The sequence below is a fragment of the Pseudophryne corroboree genome, chromosome 5, assembly GCF_028390025.1.
Source record: "Pseudophryne corroboree isolate aPseCor3 chromosome 5, aPseCor3.hap2, whole genome shotgun sequence".
In the NCBI taxonomy this organism is placed as follows: domain Eukaryota; kingdom Metazoa; phylum Chordata; class Amphibia; order Anura; family Myobatrachidae; genus Pseudophryne; species Pseudophryne corroboree.
In genome coordinates this window covers 696,121,663-696,139,220 of record NC_086448.1, presented here as the reverse complement: position 1 = coordinate 696,139,220, position 17,558 = coordinate 696,121,663, and the positions used below count along the sequence as shown (strand labels likewise).

Sequence of the window (17,558 nt, the reverse complement as noted above, 5' to 3'; positions counted from 1 at the left end):
AGGATATTGTGTTCCAGGGGTACAGACTGGAGTTTCAAGAAACCCAGCCTCACTGATTCTTCAAATCCGGCTTACCAGCTTTGCTGAAAGACAGGGCTATCCTACAGCAGCAAAACATGGGTTACTATTCAAACCTTTTCGTGGTACCAAAACCGGATGGTTCGGTCAGACCGATTTTGAACTTGAAATCACTAAACCCTTATCTAAGGGAGTTCAAGTTCAAAATGGAGTCTCTGAGAGCGGTGATCTCAGGTCTGGAGCAGGAGGAGTTTCTGGTATCCCTGGATATCAAGGATGCGTACCTCCACATTCCGATTTGGCCGCTGCACCAGGCTTATCTCAGATTTGCACTGTTAGACAGTCACTATCAGTTTCAGGCACTGCCATTCAGTCTCTCCACAGCACCGAGGGTGTTCACCAAGGTGATGGCAGAGATGATGGTTCTCCTCCGCAGACGGGGAGTGAACATAATTCCATATCTGGATGATCTGCTGATAAAGGCATCGTCCAGGGAGAAGCTGTTGCAGTCCATTGCTCTCACGACTCGTCTGCTCAAGGACCATGGTTGGATCCTGAACCTTCCAAATTTGGAGCAGACAAGGCGATTGTCTTTCCTGGGGATGATCCTCGACACGGAAGTGCAGAGGGTGTTTCTACCGGTGGAGAAAGCGTTGGTGATACAAGCAATGGTCTGGGATGTCCTGAAGCCAGCCCGGGTATCAATTCATCAGTACATTCGCCTTCTGGGGAAGATGGTTGCCTCTTACGAGGCTCTACAGTTCGGAAGATTTCATTCTTGATCCTTCCAACTGGATCTCCTAGACAAGTGGTCGGGTTCTCATCTACATACAGTATGCACCTGAGGATACGTCTATCACCGAAAGCAAGGATTTCACTCCTCTGGTGGCTACAAATGCCTCACCTTCTGGAGGGCCGCAGGTTCGAGATTCAGGACTGGGTCCTTCTAACCATGGATGCAAGTCTCTGCGGATGGGGCGCAGTCACTCAAGGGGAAACCTTCCAAGGAAGGTGGGCAAATCTGGAATCCAGGCTTCCAATAAACATTCTGGAACTAAGAGCAGCGTACAATGGTCTTCTCCAAGCGGTACACCTTCTGCAAGATCGGGCCATTCAAGTACAGTCGGACAATGTGACAACGGTAAGGATGAGTACACAATCAACGTTGCGCAGTAAAACAGAAAAAGCTGCCTAGACACAATGTTCGATTGGGGGAACAAACACCAGTTCCCTATGAATACAAAAAGAAGTGGATGAACAATGCGTCACTGGCGCTAAATCCGTAAGAATAGGCAGCAAGCCATGGCAAAGGCCTCCACCTTATGAATAATCCTCCCAATCTCATGTATGGAGGAATCCAAAAACCCTCGCGGGGGATAGTGACACCGTTTAATATTTCTCTATCGTCCTAGTGGATGCTGGGGTTCCTGAAAGGACCATGGGGAATAGCGGCTCCGCAGGAGACAGGGCACAAAAGTAAAGCTTTCCGATCAGGTGGTGTGCACTGGCTCCTCCCCCTATGACCCTCCTCCAAGCCAGTTAGATTTTTGTGCCCGGCCGAGAAGGGTGCAATCTAGGTGGCTCTCCTAAAGAGCTGCTTAGAAAAGTTTAGCTTAGGTTTTTTATTTTACAGTGAGTCCTGCTGGCAACAGGATCACTGCAACGAGGGACTTAGGGGAGAAGAAGTGAACTCACCTGCGTGCAGGATGGATTGGCTTCTTGGCTACTGGACATCAGCTCCAGAGGGACGATCACAGGTACAGCCTGGATGGTCACCGGAGCCTTGCCGCCGGCCCCCTTGCAGATGCTGAAGTAAGAAGAGGTCCAGAATCGGCGGCAGAAGACTCCTCAGTCTTCTAAAGGTAGCGCACAGCACTGCAGCTGTGCGCCATTTTCCTCTCAGCACACTTCACACGGCAGTCACTGAGGGTGCAGGGCGCTGGGAGGGGGGCGCCCTGGGAGGCAAATGAATACCTATTTTGGCTAAAAATACCTCACATATAGCCTCCGGAGGCTATATGGAGATATTTAACCCCTGCCAGAATCCGTTAAGAGCGGGAGACGAGGCCGCCGAAAAAGGGGCGGGGCCTATCTCCTCAGCACACAGCGCCATTTTCCCTCACAGAAAGGCTGGAGGGAAGGCTCCCAGGCTCTCCCCTGCACTGCACTACAGAAACAGGGTTAAAACAGAGAGGGGGGGCACTAATTTGGCGTTAGAAATATATAAAAAAGATGCTATAAGGGAAAACACTTATATAAGGTTGTCCCTATATAATTATAGCGTTTTTGGTGTGTGCTGGTAAACTCTCCCTCTGTCTCTCCAAAGGGCTAGTGGGTCCTGTCCTCTATCAGAGCATTCCCTGTGTGTGTGCTGTGTGTCGGTACGTGTGTGTCGACATGTATGAGGACGATGTTGGTGAGGAGGCGGAGCAATTGCCTGTAATGGTGATGTCACTCTCTAGGGAGTCGACACCGGAATGGATGGCTTATTTAGGGAATTACGTGATAATGTCAACACGCTGCAAGGTCGGTTGACGACATGAGACGGCTGACAAACAATTAGTACCGGTCCAGACGTCTCAAAAACACCGTCAGGGGTTTTAAAACGCCCGTTTACTTTAGTCGGTCGACACAGACACAGACAGGGACACTGAATCCAGTGTCGACGGTGAATAAACAAACGTATTCCTTATTAGGGCCACACGTTAAAGGCAATGAAGGAGGTGTTTCATATTTCTGATACTACAAGTACCACAAAAGAGGGTATTATGTGGGATGTGAAAAAACTACCGTAGTTTTTCCTGAATCAGATAAATTAAATAAAGTGTGTGATGATGCGTGGGTTCCCCCCGATAGAAAATTATGGGCGGTATACCCTTTCCCGACAGAAGTTAGGGCGCGTTGGGAAACACCCCTTAGGGTGGATAAGGCGCTCACACGCTTATCAAAACAAGTGGCGGTACCGTCTATAGATAGGGCCGTCCTCAAGGACCAGCTGACAGGAGGCTGGAAAATATCATAAAAAGTATATACACACATACTGGTGTTATACTGCGACCAGCGATCGCCTCAGCCTGGATGTGCAGAGCTGGGGTGGCTTGGTCGGATTCCCTGACTAAAAATATTGATACCCTTGACAGGGACAGTATTTTATTGACTATAGAGCATTTAAAGGATGCATTTCTATATATGCGAGATGCACAGAGGGATATTTGCACTCTGGCATCAAGAGTAAATGCGATGTCCATATCTGCCAGAAGATGTTATGGACACGACAGTGGTCAGGTGATGCAGATTCCAAACGGCACAAAGGTGTATTGCCGTATAAAGGAAGAGGAGTTATTTGGGGTCGGTCCATCGGACCTGGTGGCCACGGCAACTGCTGGAAAATCCGCCGTTTTTACCCTAAGTCACATCTCTGCAGAAAAAGACACCGTCTTTTCAGCCTCAGTCCTTTCGTCCCTATAAGATCATATCTGCCCAGGGATAGAGGAAAGGGAAGAAGACTGCAGCAGGCAGCCCATTCCCAGGAACAGAAGCATTCCACCGCTTCTGACAAGTTCTCAGCATGGCGCTGAGACCGTACAGGACCCCTGGATCCTACAAGTAGTATCCCAGGGGTACAGATTGGAATGTCGAGACGTTTCCCCTTCGCAGGCTCCTGAAGTCTGCTTTACCAAGGTCTCCCTCCGACAAGGAGGCAGTATGGGAAAAAATTCACAAGCTGTATTCCCAGCAGGTGATAATTAAATTACCCCTCCTACTACAAGAAAAGGGGTATTATTCCACACTATATTGTGGTACTGAAGCCAGAAGGCTAGGTGAGACTTATTCTAAAAAAATTTTTTGAACACTTACAAAGGTTCAAATCAAGATGGAGTCACTCAGAGCAGTGATAACGAACCAGGAAGAAGGGGACTATATAGTGTCCCGGGACATCAGGGATGCTTACCTCTATGTCCCAAATTTGCCCTTCTCACTAAGGGTACCTCAGGTTCGTGGTGCAGAACTGTCACTATCAGTTTCAGACGCTGCCGTTTGGATTGTCCACGGCACCCCGGGTCTTTACCAAGGTATTGGCCGAAATGATGATTCTTCTTCGAAGAAAAGGCGTCTTAATTATCCCTTACTTGGACGATCTCCTGATAAGGGCATAGTCCAGGGAACAGTTGGAGGTCGGAGTAGCACTATCTCGGATACTGCTACAACAGCACGGGTGGATTCTAAATATTCCAAAATCGCAGCTGATCCCGACGACACGTCTGCTGTGCCTAGGGATGATTCTGGACACAGTCCAGAAAAAGGTGTTTCTCCCGGAAGAGAAAGCCAGGGAGTTATCCGAGCTAGTCAGGAACCTCCTAAAAACAGTGCATCATTGCACAAGGGTACTGGTAAAAATGGTGGCTTCCTACGAAGCAATTCCATTCGGCAGATTTCACGCAAGAACTTTTCAGTGGGATCTGCTGGACAAATGGTCCGGATCGCATCTTCAGATGCATCAGCGGATAACCCTATATCCAAGGACAAGGGTGTCCCTCCTGTGGTGGTTATAGAGTGCTCATCTTCTAGAGGGCCGCAGATTCGGCATTCAGGATTGGATGCTGGTGACCACGGAGCCCAGCCCGAGAGGCTGGGGAGCAGTCACACAAGGAAAAAATTTCCAGGGAGTGTGATCAAGTCTGGAGACTTTTCTCCACATAAATATACTGGAGCTAAGGGTAAATTTATAATGCTCTAAGCTTAGCAAGACCTCTGCTTCAAGGTCAGCCGGTATTGATCCAGTGGGAAAAACATCACGGCAGTCGCCCACGTAAACAGACAGGGCGACACAAGAAGCAGGAGGGCAATGGCAAAAACTGCAAGGACTTTTCGCTGGGCGGAAAATCATGTGATAGCACTGTCAGCAGTGTTTCATCCCGGGAATGGAAACTGGGAAGCAGACTTCCTCAGCAGGCACGACCTCCACCCGGGAGAGTGGAAACTTCATCGGGAAGTTTTTTCCACATGATTGGAAACCGTTGGGAAATACCAAAGGTGGACATGATGGCGTCCCGTCTGAACAAAAAACGGGACAGGTATTGCGCCAGGTCAAGAGACCCTCAGGCAATAGCTGTGAACGTTCTGGTAACACCGTGGGTGTACCAGTCGGTGTATGTGTTCCCTCCTCTGCTTCTCATACCTAAGGTGCTGAGAATTATAAGACGTAGAGGAGTAAGAACTATACTCATGGCTCCGGATTGGCCAAGAAGGACTTGGTACCCGGAACTTCAAGAGATGCTTACAGAGGTCTTATGGCCTCTGCCGCTAAGAAGGGACTTGCTTCAGCAAGTACCATGTCTGTTCCAAGACTTACCGCAGCTGCGTTTGTCGGCATGGCGGTGGAAAGCCGGATCCTAAGGGAAAAAGGCATTCCGGAAGAGGTCATTCCTACCCTGGTCAAAGCCAGAAAGGAGGTGACCGCACAACATTATCACCACATGTGGCGAAAATATGTTGCGTGGTGTGAGGCCAGGAAGGCCCCACAAAGAAATTTCAACTCGGTCGTTTCCTGCATTTCCTGCAAACAGGAGTGTCTATGGGCCTCAAATTGGGGTCCATTAAGGTTCAAATTTCGGCCCTGTCGATTTTCTTCCAGAAAGAATTGGCTTCAGTTCCTGAAGTCCAGAAGTTTGTCAAGGGAGTATTGCATATACAACCCCCTTTTGTGCCTCCAGTGGCACTGTGGGATCTCAACGTAGTTCTGGGATTCCTCAAATCACATTGGTTTAAAACCAGTCAAATCTGTGGATTTGAAGCATCTCACATGAAAAGTGACCATGCTCTTGGCCCTGGCCTGGACCAGGCGAGTGTCAAATTGGTGGTTTTTTCTCAAAAAAGCCCATATCTGTTTGTCCATTCGGACAGGGCAGAGCTGCGGACTCGTCCCCAGTTCTCTCCCTAAAGGTGGTGTCAGTGTTTCACCTGAACCAGCTTATTGTGGTGCCTTGCACCTACTAGGGACTTGGAGGACTCCAAGTTGCTAGATTTTGTCAGGGCCCTGAAAATATGTTCCAGGACGGCTGGAGTCAGGAAAACTGACTTGCTGTTATCCTGTATGCACCCAACAAACTGGGTGCTCTTGCTTCTAAGCAGACTATTGCTAGTTGGATGTGTAATACAATTCAGCTTGCACATTCTGTGGCAGGCCTGCCACAGCCAAAATATGTAAATGCCCATTCCACAAGGAAGGTGGGCTCATCTTGGGCGGCTGCCCGAGGGGTCTCGGCTTTACAACTTTGCCGAGCAGCTACTTGGTCAGGGGCAAACACGTTTGCTAAATTCTACAAATTTGATACCCTGGCTAAGGAGGACCTGGAGTTCTCTCATTCGGTGCTGCAGAGTCATCCGCACTCTCCCGCCCGTTTGGGAGCTTTGGTATAATCCCCATGGTCCTTTCAGGAACCCCAGCATCCACTAGGACGATAGAGAAAATAAGAATTTACTTACCGATAATTCTATTTCTCGGAGTCCGTAGTGGATGCTGGGCGCCCATCCCAAGTGCGGATTATCTGCAATACTTGTACATAGTTACAAAAATCGGGTTATTATTGTTGTGAGCCATCTTTTCAGAGGCTCCGCTGTTATCATACTGTTAACTGGGTTTAGATCACAAGTTGTACGGTGTGATTGGTGTGGCTGGTATGAGTCTTACCCGGGATTCAAAATTCCTCCCTTATTGTGTACGCTCGTCCGGGCACAGTACCTAACTGGCTTGGAGGAGGGTCATAGGGGGAGGAGCCAGTGCACACCACCTGATCGGAAAGCTTTACTTTTGTGCCCTGTCTCCTGCGGAGCCGCTATTCCCCATGGTCCTTTCAGGAACCCCAGCATCCACTACGGACTCCGAGAAATAGAATTATCGGTAAGTAAATTCTTATTATCAGGGATAAATAATATGAATAGGTATAAAAGTGCACAAGACAATTTATTATAAACATACAACAACAAATAAAATGTGAGTACAGCGTGGAATGATGAAATTCACAAAGGTGACTGATGCTTGCAATATACAATAAAGAAGCTCTCACCCTCTCAGTGCAGTGCGGTGGGCTAGCTTATAAATAAGCTGATGTGGTCCTGGGCTGAAATAGCCTGGCACCACCGCATAAACTTTTTCAGCAAGAGTTCACCCCCAAGTCCACACTGGTCTTCTCCTCAGTCCAATCAACGCGTTTCGGTTCATCAGAACCTTTCTCAAGAGTTGGATGAGGATTCCTATCCTAAAGCACCTTTTATACCTACTTAATTAGCTGAAAAAATTGGATAATTACCAATATCGTCATTTCCGGTCAGAAAACCCGGAAGTGACGTGTGTGCGTTCCAAATACATTAAACTATTGCACATCCCATATTTAAGATCTTAAAAAATACATTTAGTCCTGTCCAGATGAGTGGAATGTTCTTTCTTATCTCCTCAATAATGCCTGCGGCGGTAACGCATAACTGGAACATGGTATGTTACATTTTCGCTGGCCGGAAGTGACGTCATTACCGTTCCGCATCTACTTCCTGTTGCGCGTCACGTTGCGTTCCAGACGTCCCTCCGTTTCGGAAGTGATACGAAAATCGTCGGGTCATTGTGGCTTGTTAACCCTTAGCCTGATGATCAGATGATTGTATATTGCAAGCATCAGTCACCTTTGTGAATTTCATCATTCCACGCTGTACTCACATTTTATTTGTTGCTGTATGTTTATAATAAATTGTCTTGTGCACTTTTATACCTATTCATATTATTTATCCCTGATATATTAAACGGTGTCACTATCCCCCGCGAGGGTTTTTGGATTCCTCCATACATGAGATTGGGAGGATTATTCATAAGGTGGAGGCCTTTGCCATGGCTTGCTGCCTATTCTTACGGATTTAGCGCCAGTGACGCATTGTTCATCCACTTCTTTTTGTAATGTGACAACGGTAGCCTACATAAACTAACAGGGCGGAACGAAGAGCAGAGCTGCAATGTCAGAGGTAACAAGAATTATCCTCTAGGCAGAAAAGCACGCGGTGGCACTGTCAGCAATTTTCATTCCGGGAGTGGACAACTGGGAAGCGGACTGCCTCAGCAGACACGATCTCCATCCAGGAGAGTGGGGCCTCCATCCGGAGGTGTTCATGGAGGTGACAGATCTTTAGGGTGTACCTCAAATAGACATGATGGCCTCCCGTCTCAACAATAAGCTTCGGAGGTATTGTTCCAGGTCAAGAGACCCGCAAGCAGTGGCGGTGGGCGCCCTGGTAACACCGTGAGTGTTCCAGTTGGTGTACGTGTTTCCTCCACTTCCACTCATTCCAAGGATTCTAAAGCTCATAAAGAGAACAAGAGTTCAGGCAATCCTCATTGCTCTGGACTTGCCAAGAAGGGCTTGGTACACGAATCTTCTGGATCTACTGTTGGAAGATCCGAGGCCTCTTCCTCTTCATGAGGATATGCTGCAGCAGGGGCCGTTCGCTTATCAAGACTTACCGCGGCTACGTTTGACGGCATGGAGGTTGAACGCCAGATATTTGCTCAGAAGGGCATTCCGAACAAGGTTATTCCTACCCTGATACAGGCTAGGAAAGGAGTAACGTCTACACATTACCATCGCATTTGGAAAAAGTATGTATCTTGGTGTGAATCCAAGAAGTTTCCAACGGTGGAGTTTCAACTGGGATGGATTCTCCTCTTCCTGCAAGCAGGTGTGGATATGGGCCTGAGGTTGGGATCCGTGAAGGTCCAAATTTCGGCCTTATCCATCTTCTTCCAGAAACAGCTGGCTTCCCTCCCTGAGGTTCAGACTTTCTTGAAAGGGGTTCTGCATACCCAGCCTCCCTTTGTGCCGCCTACAGCACCCTGGGATCTTAACGTCGTGTTACATTTCCTCCAATCGGATTGGTTCGAGCCTCTACCGGAGGTTGAGGTCAAGTTTCTCACATGGAAGGCTGTCACTTTGTTGGCCTTAGCTTCTGCTAGACGTGTGTCGGAGTTGGGGGCTTTGTCTTGTAAAAGCCCCTACTTGGTCTTCCATGAAGATAGAGCTGAGCTCCGGACACGTCAGCAGTTCCTTCCGAAGGTTGTGTCGGCATTTCATACCAACCTATTGTGGTGCCAGTTGCTACTGACTCCGCAATGTCATCAAAGTCCTTGGATGTTGTAAGGGCTCTGAAAATCTATGTGAAGAGGACTGCTCGTCACAGAAAATCAGACCCTCTGTTTGTCCTGTATGATCCCAAGAAACTTGGGTATCCTGCTTCTAAGCAGACAATATCTCGCTGGATCAGGTTCACTATCCAGCATGTGTATTCTACGGCAGGATTGCCATGTCGAAAATCTGTTAAGGCCCACTATTCTCGTAAGGTGGGTTCTTAGTGGGCAGCTGCCCAGGGTATTTCGGCTTTACAGCTATGCCGAACGTCTGGGTCAAACACGTTTAAATTCTACAAGTTCGATACTTTGGACTCTGAGGACCTAAAGTTTGGTCGTTCAGTTCTGCAGGAGCCTCCGCGCTCTCCCTCCGTTTCTGGGAGCTTTGGTACAGATGGGTCCTCCATTATCTTGGCTGACTGAGGCATTAGTCGCGATCAGGCATAGAGTTAATTAGAGTACTAATTAGCACGAATAGCTAATTAGTACCCTAATAGAAAATACTGTACAGAGATACTAAGGATGGTGATTTGGCATCCAGGAACTTAGGGAGGAGCTTTTATCTTTCTCCGTTATACACAGAAAGATTAATCTTACTGCTGTCCATTACAAGCTGTTCGTGCTAATTAGTACCCTAATAGAACATATTACAGAGATACTAAGGACGGTGATTTGGCATCCAGGAACTTAGGGAGGCGCTGTTATCTCTCTCCGTTATACATAGAAAGATTAATTTTGCGGCTGTACGTTGCAACTTACAAGCTGTTCATACTAATTAGTACACTAATAGAACATACTGTACAGAGATACTAAGGACGGTGATTTGTCATCCAGGAACTTAGGGGGAGCTTTTATCTCTCTCAGTTATGCATAGAAAGATTAATCTTGCCGCTGTACGTTACAGCTGTTCGTGCTAATTAGTACACTAATAGAACTTACTGTACATAGATACTAAGGACGGTGATTTGGCATCCAGGAACTTAGGGAGCAGCGTTTATCTCTCTCCATCGTAATCTTTCTAAGTATAATGGAGAGAGATAAAAGCTCCTCCCTAAGTTCCTGGATGCCAAATCACCGTCCTTAGTATCTCTGTACAGTATGTTCTATTTGTGTACTAATTAGCATGAACAGCTTGTAACGTGCAGCGGTAAGATTAATCTTTCTATGTATAACGGAGAGAGATAAAAGCTCCCCCTAAGTTCCTGGATGCCAAATCACTGTCCTTAGTATCTCTGTACAGTATGTTCTACTAGTGTACTAATTAGCACGAACAGCTTGTAACGTACAGCCGCAAGTTTAATCTTTCTATGTATAATGTCAGTTCCTGGATGCCAAATCACTGTGTGTATAGTTTATACAGACACAAATGAAAGTGTTAAAACACTTGTGTATGCAGATGCAACTAATGTGAGAAAGGAATAATGTAGCTCATTGACTTTACAGTATGTACAGTGCACTAAATGAGCGTCCGAGTCCCCTAACTGCATATACGAACACCAATGGGAAGGAATCGCTCTTTGCAGTACTTTTACACATGAATTCGTGAATCTTCCATGCAGTGTTGTGGGCTAGTGATGAAGGCTCCCGCATGCCTCGCTGAGAGTCCCGGGTTCGATTCCCAAAGTGCCAATCTTTTTTTTTTTTGTGTTCCCGTGACATTCACTTTATTATTATTATTATTATTATTTTTTTCTGTGTAATCCATTGTAAACCATTCAATGGAAGGGTGCACACAGGTTTCACACAAATTGGGGTAAATCTGCAGGAGCGACTCATTCGCTATCTACACAGCGGTAATGAGCACCTGTAGACATACCAGTAAATATAAATTAGTGTATTCTGATGCAACTAACTGTTCGAGCAACACAGTACTGTAGATCGTTGCGTTAGGGAATCTGTGTTGTACGTTACAGGCTGTTCATGCTAATTAGTACACTAATAGAACATACTGTACATAGATACTAAGGACAGTGATTTGGCATACAGGAACTTAGGGGGAGCTTTTATCTCTCTCCGTTATACATAGAAAGATCAATCTTGCCGCTGTACGTTACCATCTGGTTGTGCTAATTATTACACTAATAGAACATACTGTACAGAGATACTAAGGACGGTGATTTGGCATCCAGGAACTTAGGGAGGAGCATTTATCTCTCTCTATTGTAATCTTTCTAAGTATAACGGAGAGAGATAAAAGCTCCCCCTAAGTTTCTGGATGCCAAATCACCGTCCTCAGTATCTCTGTACAGTATGTTCTATTAGTGTACTAATTAGCACGAACAGCTTGTAACGTACAACACAGATTCTCACAACACAGATTCTCTAATGCCGGCGATCTACAGCACTGTGTTGCTCGAACAGTTAGTTGCGTCAGAATACAATAATTTATATTTACTGGTATGTCTACAGGTGCTCATTACCGCTGTGTAGATAGCGAATGAGTGGCTCCTGCAGATTTACCCCAATTTGTGTGAAATCTGTGTGCACCCTTCCATTGAATGTTTTACAATGGATTACACTGAAAAAAAAATAATAATAAAGTGAATGTCACGGGAACACAAAAAAAAATTGGTACTTTTGGGAATCGAACCCGGGACTCTCAGCATGTCAGGCGGGAGCCTTCATCGCTAGCCCACGACACTGCATGGAAGATTCACAAGTTCATGTGTAAAAGTACTGCAAAGAGCGATTCCTTCCCATTGGTGTTGGTTTATGCCTTAGGGGACTCGGACGCTCATATTTCAAAAGCACGGTATTTAGTGCACTGTACATACTTTAAAGTCAATGAGATACATTATTCCATTCACACATTATTTGCGTCTGCATACACAATCTTTAGTTGCGTCTGCATACACAAGTGTTTTAACATGTTCATTTGTATCTGTATAAACTATTTATTTATTTAACTCTCTCCGTCTGACCATTGGTCACCATCTTTGTGTACACTATGCAGTACAGGACTGTATATTAACATTACAGTCGTCACTGACCATTTGCCAGAGCTTGTAGATCAATCCGCCGCTATTCGATATAAAGTACTGGATTAGTGGAGCATTAGCCACCCAGTGGTGGAGATGTGTATTGCATGCTGAGTATGTAGTCGCGCCTCAACACGCCTGTCCTGATTAAACTCAGCAACCTAAGCTATCGCCTAGGCGTGACTAAACCTCTGTCTAGGCGCAGAAAGAGCCAAGATAATGGAGGACCCATCTGTACATCCCCTTGGCACTAACGTGGACCCCAGCATCCTCTAGGACGTTAGAGAAAATAGGATTTTAATTACCTACCGGTAAATCCTTTTCTCGTAGTACGTAGAGGATGCTGGGGTCCACGTCTTCGTTATCCTGCAGTGGTTACTTGGTTCAGTACTGCTTTGTTCTTAGTTATGTACTGTGTTATACTTGGTTCAGTAATGTTATTCAGCTGTTGCTGAGTTTTCAAGCTAGTTAGCTTGGTTTGCCTTGTTTGTGTGAGCTGGTGTGAATCTCGCCACTATCTGTGTAAAATCCTTCTCTCGAAGTTGTCCGTCTCCTCAGGCACAGTTTCTAGACTGAGTCTGGTAGGAGGGGCATAGAGGGAGGAGCCAGCCCACACTCTCAAACTCTTAAAGTGTCACTGGCTCCTAGTGGACCCATCTATACCCCATGGTACTAATGTGGACCCCAGCATCCTCTACGGACTACAAGAAAAGGATTTAACGGTAGATAATTAAAATCCTATTATCTGTCTATCTATCTATCTATCTATCTATCTATCTATCTATCTATCTATCTATCTATCTATCTGCAATTTCTCCACCTGTCCTATTTAGAAGTTTTGATACATGTCAATCATAGTCTATTATCAGCTACTATAAAAAGTTTGAACATTGCATTCAGATCATGTTTTACAGACCTCCTAAGTATCCCAAGTCAAATAATTAGCTCCACCTGTGGAACCTTTTAAATCGCGTCAGCTCGTAATAAGTACACCTGTGCAACAACTAGGAGATCTGTAAATATGCACTGTTAGGCTTGGCCCACACATAGCGGTTTAGGGTCCCGCTGCTTGGCAGGAAGGAGCCTGCACATGGTCTCCTTTGCGGCCGTCCACACATATGCAGCGGGGTTCCGGTATGAATGGTCGACCATGTTATGGTTGACAGTCATTAGGTCGACATGGACAAATGGTCGACATGAGTTTTTTTACTTTTTTTGGTGTCGTTTTCTGCGTAAAGTGACGGAGAACCCCAATTAGTGCACCATGTTCCCTCGCATGGTGAGCGAAGATTACAGTTCCCAATCATAGTCCACGTGGATCGTAAAGTATGGAAAAGTTCCACAAAAGAAAAAATTTGAAAAACTCATGTCGACCTTTTCATGTGTCGACCTTTCATGTGTTGACCATGTGTCCATGTTGACCATGACAATGTCGACCAATAGTGGTCGACCTAATGACTATCGACCATAACATGGTCGACCATCCAAACGGATACCATGCAACGGTGCTTCATCCACTGGACCCAACCGCAGCATGCTGCAGTTGAGCGGGATGACAAGACGACCGGATTTCAACTAGAACACATACATTTGAATGTATGTGTTCACACGGTGCGGCTGTGCCACACTGTGTTCTATCTGAAATCTGGTTGTGACACTGGCTGGATCCTGTGCAGCGCCATTCTGCTGAAAGGTTAGTGTTTGAACCCAAAACGCTCCTTCCTGCCAAGCGAGTCCCGCTGAACGGGACCCACTAAACTGCTATGTGTGGCCCAAGCCTAAGATGGTCCTTGAGGACTGCAGTTGAGAAACTAGAGAACTCCTGTTAAACGATACACACTTTAGCAGGGATTTAGAAGAACGGAAAGCAGGGGGAGGGCAGAGAAAGGCAGTGTGGCGAGAGAGAAATCAAACAGATTCATTTGCTATAAAACAGTGTTTATGATAATATTTTTCATCTTTTAGCTTAATTCAGTAAGACATGTATGCCAGAAATAAGAGCTACACGAGATGTCCATGCCTTGAGAGAGAAACCAGTCTCCCAAATGACATGCTACGGAAAGGAAGCAATTGTTAATAAATAATATTTATCCTCTTTCGTCAGGGGGGATGCGGTTATGTGACCGGCGACAGGGTGTGTGCAGTTATTTTGCTGCCTGATATTGGGGGTCATTCTGAGTTGATCGCTAGCTGAATTTGTTCGCAGCGCAGCGATCAGGCTAAAAATCTGCAGTTTTGCGCATGCGTATGCGGCGCAATGCGCACGCGTGACGTACGGGTACAACGAATTATGTTGTTTTGTACAGGGTCTAGCCATGCATTTCAGTCGCACTGCTTAACGCAGAGTGATTGACATGAAGTGGGCGTTTCTGGGTGGCAACTGACCGTTTTATCATTATTATCATTTATTTATATGGCGCCACAAGGGTTCCGCAGCGCCCAATTACAGAGTACATAAATAATCAAACATAAATAATCAAACAGGAAAACAGCAACTTACAGTTGATGACAGTATAGGACAAGTACAGGGTAAATAAACAGTTACATCAGCAGATGACACTGGAATAAGTATCAGGTGGCAGGAGACTGCTGGATGTGGTACAGTTGAAGATTATTAAAGTAAGACAAAGGATAAGCACATGAGGGAAGAGGGCCCTGCTCGTGAGAGCTTACAATCAGGGAGTGTGCGGAAAAACGCAGGCATGCCAGGAAAAAACGCAGGCGTGGCTGGGTGAACGCTGGGCGGGTTTGTGACGTCAAATCCGGAACTGAATAGTCTGAAGTGATCGCAAGCGCTGAGTAGGTTTTGAGCTACTCTGAAACTACACAAAAATTTTTTGCAGGTGCTCTGCGATACAACCGTTCGCACTTCTGCTAAGCTAAAATACACTCCCAGTGGGCGGCGGCATAGCGTTTGCACGGCTGCTAAAACTAGCTAGCGAGCGATCAACTCGGAATGACTCCCATAGACAGTAGACAGCTACTCTTGTTATCCCTTGTACAAACCATCAAAGACTTTTTGCAGGTGTATCGGGTCAAACGCAGGATTCTTAGCAGTTGGTTTCTGTGTGTGTAACTGTCTGTAGGGAAGACACTCATGTTAAATAAGTATTGCTGCAGCAGTGCCCATGCACTCCAGAATACACCAACCACAGCACATAATACAATACCAATGCGGCTGTACTCAGGTTAAATAAGAGGCTTTACACCAGCAGGTTACTCCAATATATCAATGTTTTTACACATTGTCATCAGGGATACAATCTGTAATGCGGACAGGCGCTAACCGTAACTAGACGCCTCCCAACACTACTTAGATATAGTAAGAAATCCTTGGCTTAAACACCCTATCAGAAACATCTATAAATATAAACTCCCTGCTCTATGCGGACAGATAAAAGCTAAGAGGACCATAGCTAAATACCTCTAAAACAAAATCTCACAAGAAACAATGGGGGCAGATGTATTAACCTGGAGAAGGCATAAGGAAGTGATAAACCAGTGATAAGTGCAAGGTGATAAACGCACCAGCCAATCACCTCCTAACTGTTAATTTACATTTTGGAGCTAATTGGCTAGTGCGTTTATCACCTTGCACTTATCACTGGTTTATCACTTCCTTATGCCTTCACCAGGTTAATACATCTGCCCCAATGTAAGCCCATAGTCTTGTTCAATCCTCTGGAGAAAGGCAAAGTGTCCCTAACCTAAATATCCATCAGGCTTCACATTTCAATAAGTTAGTACCACTAAATTGGTAGTGTGTGTGTGTATACTGTATATAGATAGATTTAATACATTTATACACACGTGTATGCTACATAGAACAAAAACATATACGTACATTGAGCTCGTCCCCCCCGGCGGCCGGGATCCCGTGGTCGTGATGCTGACGTCCGGGATCCCGATGGTTGGCATTACAGCCCCAACCTAATGTAACAAAGCAATGAGGAAGGCTAGTCAGTTGATTGGTTGCATAGGGATAGGAATCAGCAGCAGAAAGAAAAAAATAGGATTTTAATTACCTACCGGTAAATCCTTTTCTCGTAGTCTGTAGAGGATACTGGGGTCCATTTAGTACCATGGGGTATAGACGGGTCCACTAGGAACCTTGGGCACTTTAAGAAATCAATAGTGTGCGCTGGCTCCTCCCTCTATGCCCCTCCTACCAGACTCAGTCTAGAAACTGTGCCCGAGGAGACGGACATACCTTGAGAGAAGGATTTAAAGGACAGTGGTGAGATTTGAACCAGCACACACAAACGAGGAAAACCATGCTAACCAAACTTGACGAGGAACAGCAACAGCTGAACCAACAACAATACTTAACCAAGTAACAGTGCAGGAACACACAAAGCACTGGGCGGGCGCCCAGTATCCTCTACGGACTACGAGAAAAGAATTTACAGGTAGGTAATTAAAATCCTATTTTCTCTTACGTCCTAGAGCGTAGGTCTGCAAACTCGGTCCTCATTACTCCACACAGTGCATGTTTTGCAGGTCTCCTCACAGAATCACAAGTGAAATAATTAACTCCACCTGCGGACCTTTTAAAATGTGTCTGTGAGTAATTAATACACCTGTGCACCTGCTGGGTTACCTGCAAAATATGCACTGTGTTGGGTAATGAGGTCCGAGTTTGCAGACCTATGTCCTAGAGGATACTGGGATCCATTTAGTACCATGGGGACATACCAAAGCTCCCAAACCGGGTGGAAGAGTGCTGAGGTTCCTGCAGAACTGATTGACCAAACTGAAGGTCCTCAGAGGCCAAAGTATCGAACTTGTAGAACTTAGCAAACGTGTTCGAACCTGACCAAGTAGCTGCTCGGCAGAGCTGTAAAGCCGAGACACCCCGGGCACCTGCCCAGGAAGAACCCACTGACCTAGTAGAGTGGGGCTGTACAGATTTAGGAACTGGCAAACCTGCCGTAGAGTAAGCATGCTGAATAGTAAACCTGATCCAGCGAGCAATAGACTGCTTTGAAGCAGGACACCCAATTTTATTGGGATCACAGAGCACACACAGCGAGTCCGATTTTCTGCGACGCGCTGTACACTTCACATAGATTTTCAAAGCCCTCACAACATCCAGGGACTTTGAAGTAGTAGACGTGTCGGTAATCACCGGGACCACAATAGGTTGGTTGATATGAAATGCAGACACCACCTATGGAAGAAATTGCTGACGAGTTTTGAGTTCAGCTCTATCTTTATGAAAAATCAAATAGGGGTTCTTTTGAGACAACACCCCAATTCCGACACACGTCTTGCAGAAGCCAAGGCCAACAGTGTGACGGTCTTCCACGTAAGAAACTTTGCGCCAACCTCCTGTAAAGGCTGAAACCATTCAGATTGGAGAAACTGCACACTACGTTGAGCTCCCAAGGTGCCGT

The 17,558-nt window shown here is 46.1% G+C and overlaps 1 protein-coding gene across 2 annotated transcripts in view; it reads left to right on the top strand.

Annotated features, from left to right (window-relative positions):
* The window catches only part of CPA6 (carboxypeptidase A6), a 280,392-nt gene that overhangs the window by 145,776 nt on the left and 117,058 nt on the right, over window positions 1-17,558 (top strand). The gene's annotated exons all lie outside the window — the stretch shown is intronic.